The sequence below is a fragment of the Cimex lectularius genome, unplaced genomic scaffold (genome assembly GCF_000648675.2).
Source record: "Cimex lectularius strain Harlan isolate CLEC.00 unplaced genomic scaffold, Clec_2.1 scaffold135, whole genome shotgun sequence".
Taxonomy (NCBI): Eukaryota; Metazoa; Arthropoda; class Insecta; order Hemiptera; family Cimicidae; genus Cimex; species Cimex lectularius.
In genome coordinates this window covers 1103785-1113165 of record NW_019392793.1, presented here as the reverse complement: position 1 = coordinate 1113165, position 9381 = coordinate 1103785, and the positions used below count along the sequence as shown (strand labels likewise).

General features: G+C 38.6%; 1 long non-coding RNA gene across 1 annotated transcript; it reads right to left on the bottom strand.

The window, feature by feature from the left end:
• Positions 1 to 3021: 3021 nt before the first annotated feature.
• On the bottom strand, positions 3022 to 7804 carry LOC106663762. Its single transcript, XR_001340085.2, has 2 exons — positions 7566 to 7804; positions 3022 to 3328 (listed from the first exon to the last, which is right to left on the bottom strand). It is a non-coding gene; the product is annotated as an uncharacterized LOC106663762 (long non-coding RNA).
• Between the last annotated feature and the right edge of the window lie 1577 nt (positions 7805 to 9381).

Sequence of the window (9381 nt, the reverse complement as noted above, 5' to 3'; positions counted from 1 at the left end):
AGAAAGTAAGAGAGAGAGAGAGAGAGAGAGAGAGAGAGAGAGAGAGAGAGAGAGAGAGAGAGAGAATAAATGATAATAAAGCATACTAAGAAGAAAAAAAATAATACAGCTCTACTGATGAATTAAAAAGGCTTAATTTACCAGGTGCGTACCCGTTCGGTACACCTGCTGACATCAGAACGGATTTCTGAACTGCGATTTAATTAAAGAGCAGCTGGTGAGAGGTGAGCAATGCCCTGGAAGATTCTCGAAGCGCTGAAAATGTTCAAAAGAACGTATGGTGTTTAGTGGCCGTTGATTAATGATTATTTAGAGATCGTGAGATGTGGTCTGGTGTGATATTGGTTAAGAAAAACATTTTCTTTACAGTGCAAACGTTTCGTTCTTTAATTATTATTTAGAGTTCGTGAGATGCGGTGTGGTGTGATGAAGGTTTATAAAAACCTTCATTGGTTACGTTGGTGTCCGAGTGGAAATCAAGATACCTCAAGTGGTAGAGCAGCGGCGTATTTAGCGGAAGGTCGTGGGTTCGAATCCAGCTCGTGGCACTAGCTTTTTCATTTCGACCAAAACCTTACATAAAAGGATTAATTAATTGAAAGAAGTAATTTGATCAATAGACCACTAAATATAATGGGTTTATAAAAACATTTTCTTTATCGTGTCAACGTTTCGATGTTTGATTATCTTCAGGGTCTGGGGTTTATAAACATTGTTTAAATTATACAAATACATGTAAGATGTGAAAATGAATTTATACAATGTTGTACACAATATAGCTACATATAGATTACATGTAGAAATTTGAGGTTTAATCTAAGTATTTGCGTTCACTCAACGTGTTTTCTGAGTAGATGTGCCATTGTTGTGTGTCGTGTTAAGAGTGTTAGTGAGATATTAATGAATTTTGTTTGTATACGTTGGATTTTGAAGATGTGGGATAGGAAGTAGGGACAGAAATCCATTTTTCTATGAAGAGTCGGCTTCTTTGAGGTGAAAGGGGCCGACAGTTGGAAAAAAGGGTAATGCTATATTTCGGGCCTGGTTTGCCTTTCAGGATTATATAGATGGGGATTATTATGGAAAGGAGAGGTAAATTGTTGAAGAATTAAACTGTCGAATTGTTTGATGTGTGGAGTGTAATGATTGTTTTATATGTTTTGTGTGATGTGATGATGATATTTTGATATGATGATATCAAAATATGTTACAATTAATTAAGGTTTTCAGTTGAGATAAAAAAATTCAATGGCACGAGCGGGATTCGAACCCACGGTCTTCGGCTTGATGTGTCATGTAGTAGATGTGTCATTGTTGTGTGTCGTGTTAAGAGTGTTAGTGAGATATTAATGATTTTGTGTGATGGAAAATTCAAAAGGTGTGGTTGAGATGGGAGGTTGGTGTCCGAGTGAATCGAGGTCACGATAGCTCAAGTGGTAGAGCAGCGGCGTATCAAGCCGAAGATCGTGGGTTCAAATCCCGCTCGTGCCATTGACTTTTTTATCTAACTGAAAACCTTAATTAATTGTAAGATATTAATTGGTCAAGCGGATCACGAAACTAGTGAATTTATATGTATGTTATTGATATTGAATTTAATTAACGATTACAATTAATTAAGGTTTTTAGTCGAGATGAAAAAAAGTTAATGGCACGAGCGGGATTCGAACCCACGATCTTCGGCTAGATACGCCGCTGCTCTACCACTTGAGCTATCGTGACCTCGATCCACTCGGACATCAACTTCCTATCTCAACCCCACCTTATGAGTTTTCCCTCCATTTTGCCATTTTTCGAATCCCGCTCGTGCCATTAACTTTTTTTTCATCTCAACTAAAAACTTTAATTAATTGTAATGTAATAATTGGTCAAGCGGACCACGAAATTAGTGAAATTAATGATTAAAATGAAGTGGCCATTTCATTTGCCGTCGAGAATCCAATCCGATTACACGACAATTGAAAAATGGCAAAAAGGAGGGAAAACTCAGTTGGTGTTCAAAATGGTGGGTAGCCAGTGCTGTAGGATTTTGTTTTGATGACTTCAGACTTATTTGTTACTGGTGTAGGTTCTTTAATTTTGGAAAAAAAGAGTATGAATAGTTTTATAGTTTTTGAAGGCAATTTTAAAGTTATCAGAAGAAAGAAAAGTGTTTAATTGTGTGATAGGTCGTGAACGAATGTCGTGGATGTGTACGTTGGTTTGTCTGTGTTCGATAGAATTGATGTAGTGTTATTAGTAATTAATTAATCTTTATGTAAGGTATTGGTTGAAATGAAAAAGCTAGTGTCACGAGCGGGATTCCAACCCACGACATTCGGCTCAATACGCCGCTGCTCTAACCACTTGAGTTATCGTGACTTCGATCCACTCGGACACCAACTCCCCATCTCAACCTACCTTTCGAAGGTCGTGGGTTCGAATCCCGCTCGTGACATTAACTTTTTCATTTCAACCAATACCTTACATTAAAGATTAATAAATTGAAAGAAGTTGTTTGGTCAATCGGACCACGAAATATAATTGAGTTACAAGTACAACTCATAGACTCTTCGTAGAAAAATGGATTTCTATCCCTACTTCCTTCCCCACTTCTTGAAAATCCAGCATATATAAACAAAAAGAGTTAATATCTCAATCTCACTAACATTTTCAACACGACACACAACAATGACACATCTACACAGAAAACACAAAACATCATCGCATATATTCATTTTCAGATCTTACATGTATTTGTACAATTGAAACAATGTTTATAAATCCCAGGCCATGAAGATGATGTCAATAAAGATCGAAACGTTGGTGCGATAAAAAAAATTGTTTTTCTAAAACCTACGTCACACCGGACCCCATCTCACGATCTCCAAGTAATCAATTCAAAAGAACGACTTACCATTGTGTTTTTAAAAGACCTGAACGAAAATCCCGTCTTCGTTTCGAAGCCCTTTCTTTATTATGAAACAAGGATGCATTTTAGTCCTTTTGCCTTCCAGGCGATTAAAAATCAAGGAAACACGATTTTGGCTTTCAGATACTTTATTCACCTTTTTTTAAGCACGCTCGATAGAAGACTTGCGCTTGGAGATTTTCCGGAAAAGTGCCGCCCGCTTGCTTTTTGCGAGGTCTTCCGCAAGCATGGTCACCATGCGGTGGAGGTTGGTTTTGTCCGGCCCTCTGGTCATCTTGACATAGAAGCGGAAAGGGTCGTCAGGAAATATCGTCTCTGCCATGATCTTCGTTGCTGCCATTAAGTCTCCAAACGTGTGCCCAGTGGGGGACTTGGTCCTCCCAAATCTACCTTTACTATTGAATCTCTTCGGCCGGGCTATATAAGACATTTCAAAAAACGGTTTGATCGGCCAACATATGGAATGTACGCATTTTTAATGATAAACACATGGTATTTCTATTCTAGCTTTATGTATGTTATTAAGTGCGCAGTCCACTGACTAACCTTTACCATTAAAAGTGGATAAAAAGTTAAATTATAATCTTTTTCAAGTATTTAAATTGTTAATTGAGTTATGTGGTAAGTTTCTTTTTAAACAGTCATTGAGTTGTAGTCGAACATCCTGTAATCGAGAGCTCTGAACGACTTCTCTATAATATTTGCAACTTATGTGATATAGGGTTATACCCACTTATCATAGACGTTGTTGGTGAAGAGAAGAACCCTATTCTGGGTTACCCTGGAAAAACTGAACCCCTGGTTCATTATATGAGGTTCCCAAACGAACCCATAGGAGTACATTGGAATCAGCCGATGTAATGAAATGTACAGTAGACGCTGGTTGTGTCGAGGTTGTAGATGACAGATGATAGAGCAGATAACATCTGTAGGGACCGTAGTCGGATTTGAGAAATTATACATGCTCAGCCCTCGTCATTGTCAGTCGAGATGGACAACAGGGCGTCAGAGAGCTGTTGAGAATGAGCTTGAAGTTTGGTCCGTTTCCTATTATTCTGTCTGCCCACCATCGCTGTTTTGGTCAATTAGACACCCCCATATTCACTTGAGGTTTCTACAGATCAAACCAACAAAGATGGGCAAATCCAAATCAATAATTTCGAATGTCGGTGTGCTAATAATAACATAGGTGCATCCTTATGCCTTGGCCGAGATTTCTGATGAGAAATTATGAGTACAAATTAGATGCCAGTATTGATTAACTTAATTATCTCTATGTTAGTAGCGAGATAAATCTATGGTTATCAATAAAAAATTAACCTTTCAAATAAAAAAAAATCGTAAATTGGGATGGGATAAGGCATGCATTTAAAATACCGGCCTTGAAGAGATTCCGTTGGATTCCACGGTCGACTGAACAGAAGGAATCCACCGGAAACGAGAGGGTGGCCCAGTTCCGGCCACCTTAACAACTAGACGGTTACCTGAGAAATTTTTATTATAATGCACTGACAATAATCACAACGGACCTAATTAAACAGGCTAGAAACTCGATGATCTGCAGTTTGGCACGTTGGTTTGATAGTACGTGGCAGGAATTTCGCTGGACCAGAGCTTAAAATGTTTATTTCGAGAAATCACATGTGAAGAACTTACACGTGTTACTTTACATAACTTTTATTGGTTTGAAAACAAAGAGGCAAATGATCCCGGCTAGTGTTAAAATTATGGCCAGGGTCGCTAACGCACACCATAGTTTGGCGCGTGAACGTTTTACTCTGCTCTCAAAAGTAGTTGAGGAAGTCGCAGGAGTGTTGCGAACCGAACAACTCCTGCAACTCGGTGCCCTTTCAGCGTAAATGTTGTCGCCTTGCTCTTCTTGTTCTTCTTGCTTTTTCTTCGGTCTCAGTACCTCGAAGCCGATGTGGGCTTTTGGCAGTCTCCTGGTGTTGGTCGGCTGCGGCTGCGGGATTTTATTCGCTATACACGACCCAGGACGGACGTAATTGGCTATGTACTGCTGGTCGAAGGTGAAATTCGGAGGCGGTATGAAACTATACCCATACGGGTACATGAACGCAGTGAACCCGTATCATTTTGAGACTTGTGACACGTCTTGTTATTTTTTGTGGATGATTTGAACACCACGCCAACAGAATAAAAACAATTCATATGTATTTTATTCAGCATTTGTTTTTTTTCTTTAAAACCGGTTTTATCTTTTAAACAACAATGCACTACATCAAAATAATTTTATTTTAGGAGCTATATAATTTAATATGGTCTCTACAATTGTGTGAATGTTTTTAAGGTTTACTCGTGCTGCTACATAAGATAATCTTGTTTTATGTTTACTTATTTTAAGGGATACTAATTTTATTTATATAGTGCTCATTAAACGTTACACGATCATTCTGGTTTGGATCGCTCGTTTTGACTATGTCACCACATTTTAGCATAACGTAATCTTCAACAGTCGTCAAGTTTTCAATCATGCTTCTTTTCTTTAAAGCGGATTTTTTACTTAAGTTGTCGCTTGTAGGTTTTTTTATCACAACTTTGTGAATCGGGTTCAATGTACGCTTCTAGGGTGAAAATTTTGTTTTTTCTTTTGTACAAGACCTTTGTTCGTTAGCTTTTGTAATCGTTATACTATGTTTTTTTTGCTGGCAGTTCTTGTTTGTATTTTTCAGTGATAAGTCTTATTGAATTTAATCTACCGATCTGCGATTTGCGTCGAACCTCACATTCACACGCACATTCGCACTCAGTCATACCACATTCGGATTGGACATGACGCTCGAGGAGGGCAGCCGGCTAACTCCTCCCTTGGTCCTACCGCCCGTACTCGTCCTGTTACATCATGTTAGCCAAGTAGACTATTTTGGCATACCTTTGCCGAACTAAGTTCTTGGAATTTAGATCGAGGCAGGCCGGTTTTCGCCTCTTCAATGTCGGGTCGAAGGTAGACTAGGTTGTCCAATTCCTGGTCGCGCTAGATTGTCACGGTGGAATTGTATGCGAATTGACAGGAGCTTGAGGTGATTTAAGATGATGGTAGCTCTGCTTACCTTGTCTGCACTGACTCCTTCAGTCAGGTTCATGTTGTCCTTGACAGGCCCTTCTTTGACCCTCTCTATGTGCTCTTGTTGGAAAGATCCATGAACTGTAGCACCTCGTCAAAACGCTGGTGGTTGTCTGCCTACCTGGGCAGAGAGGTCTGGAAGGTATCGAAAATGTGGATGAGCCGGCTAAGGCTAAGATTGGCAGAGAAGCTCTCACATATCAAGAGCACAGGTGGCCCTCAGGGATTCTGACTCGTAGAAGAGGGGCCATCCACACCTGATTAAGAATACGCCATGCGAGGTTGACACACGCATACTTACTTAAATCCCAAACCAAGGCCAAACCCTGCGTAACTGTCGGGCAAAAAAACGTTGCTCGGTGTATCCAACTTAATTGAACAGTGTAATTCCTTGCTTTCACATGGAGAGTATGTAGGAATGCCACCCGGTATAAGAATTGAGCTTGTTCCGAGTTTTAATATATCAGTACTTTATAGATATTTCGTCTTGTGTTACTTTTATATATTGAGGCAAGTTATTTATTAGCGTGAATGTGTAATGGATGGTTTAACTGAGTGAATGGTTTATGAATAGGAAAGAATGTATTTAAGAGTGAGAGTGCGATGGGGTTTAGATTTAAGAATGTATTGCGTTGGGTACTGAAATGACCTAGCAGTTGATAAGCCCTGGAATCCAACTTAGGCGTCTGGACAGATAAGACCTAGGTCTGACCCCTGACTTCCAACACCCGAGGTGAGTTATTCTCGAGGCCTGCAGGTAATTTGACGTAACAAACACAAAAGCTGGAATTGCCGACCGCTGCGAGAAGTGGTAAGTCCAACCCTGTACTCGTATGTAGTATGTACATCCATGCGCAGGGTTGAGCTTATATAAAATAGTAAACAGTCTAATTCAGTGTACTTCGGTTTTGAAAATATTGGCTTCGTAATGTTTGGGTGAACATTTTTCTCATGATTTCATTCGAAGGAAAGACGGAGGAGGTTTGGGGCTTTGCACCAATTCCCATCCAGTTTTCAACAATGTTCACGTATAAATAAAAGCCAAAGGACTTTTTTTGTTCCGTATTGACCATATGATAGAAATCAACTTTTGTGTAAAACATATGATTTATATTTTAAACGAGGAAACATTATTTTATTACGATTATTTTGAAATAGAAGCCGAGTATGAGGCCGACGGTGATGGCTACGACTAAAATGATGAGGCAGCTGCAGAACCAGCAGAATCCGTCGCAGAGGCGCGCCCGCGGCACCCGCTGACGACCTCGGGCCCCCGGAGGGTACGCGCTATAATCGGAAGAATCTGTCGTCGAAGTGTCCGTAACTTCCCCCCGAATCCGTCGGTGTTTTTGCCGTGGGGATGCCAAGCCCGGGGGTGTGGGCGGCTCCCCGGGGGAAGGTGGACGAACTGGCCCCGCTTGGTGCAAGGGCGGCGGCGGAGGAGATGCCGGTGGAGGTGGAGGTGGAGGGTAGTAGTACGGGTACGGATATGCCATTTTACAAGGCCAATGGTCAACTAACGAACATGATCAACACCGTTTTCACGACGGTCAAAATTCGAAGACTCACCTGCAAACGGTGAGCAGAAGACTCCTTCCTCTTCGCCGCTTCAGGAATAGCAGACCTCTTTACAGTTAGTACTCTAAAGACGAATAACAAGTATGTTGTACTGTTTCAGTATAGTTTTACTTATTAAATCGTATTTTTATATTTTAACACATGTACTCTTGTACATTACTTGGATTACTGACATACACATAAGTCGTCGACGATACAATGCCCTTAGAAATTATAAAATACAAATTATTAAGGCGAAACCTTTGTTTCCGAACTTTCTTTTTTTAATAGTCGTTTCTTTAAGACAGACGAAACACAGAAAGACAGAAATCGACACCCGATAGAAGGCTGGAAAGCAGCTGAAACAAACACAACACCCTGGTTGGTCGGACCGAATCGTGATCAACATCTGATAGAAACAAAAATCCATAATAAGATATTTTAACATAAGTACTTTACTAATTGCTCCTGCCGTAAAATATGTATTGTTTTATTAAGGATTTTATGTAGATCGAATTTTAATTCTTCCTGTTTGTTGAAAATAATTTATGTTATTGCAAGAACATTTGGACCATGTTAAGACGGAAAATCGACTTTATTATTAGTTGTTACTGTCAATACTATCATAATTACTTAAAGTACATAAATGTTTTTTTATCATGTCGTTACACCAGAAATATGTTCTCATAGAAAGAAAAAAATAAGATTCGGAAAAAGTAGTCGAGTACTATCACATTTCAGAAGTTGACTGGTTTTCGTAAGTACAATGCCAACAATTATATTACCCAATCACATATAAACAGAAGGGACTCTATATCAATTTTTATGAATTGCGTACTGTAATATGAACATAGTACTGTTATTTTTATTATTTACTTATTAAATGTTAAATAGAAAATTTAGATTGCTTTATGGAACTGTATATCATACTATAGCATGTAAACCGTAGACACATTACAGTACCTTGTACACAATACTATGATGGTGACATGTATTTATGATATCTCTGTAAATAGGATATTGTATCATTTATTACTATGATCAAAGTTTATGGCGATATGCTATGTATTTATACTTGTACATATTTATTTGGAGATCGTGAGATGCGGTCTGGTGTGACGTAGGTTTTAGAAAAACATTTCCTTTATCGTGTCAACGTTTCGATCTTTATTGAGATCATCTTCAGGGCGTGGGATTTATAAACTTGGTTTAAATTATACAAATACATGTGGGATGTGAAAAAAATGAATTAAACAATGATAGAAATTTTAGACTCTCTCAAAGTGTTAGATTTCCGAGCAGTTGTGTCATTGAGAGTGTCACAGAGACATTGATGTTTTATGTTTATATACTGATAACATTGATAATATAAACAATTGGTTTCTAAACCAGCAAAAACTAACATTCCACCAGAAATCCAAAACTTCCTATCACTTGGTTCCAAACATTCCATCCCTTACAGCAAAACAGATTTCCCAACAGATAATTACTGATGTAGACCATACAATTCAAAATTCAACAAAAACAGAACAAGAAAAAGGCACAACACGATGATCAAAATTCATTAATACAATGACAAATCACTTACAACACCTCACTACATATCACCACAACATATCTCAACAAACATGCATCAAAACAAAAAAAATTTCAAAAATAATCCTGACATACAATTTTTTTTTGGTGATAAAACAAAACAACTGGAGCAATCAGCAAAAAAGAGTACAATGAAAAAATTAACAAAATTATCAATGACACAAACACATACAGCACAATCAAATCAGACCCTACCCCTTCTCTCATCCAACAGACAATCAAAATCCTTCAA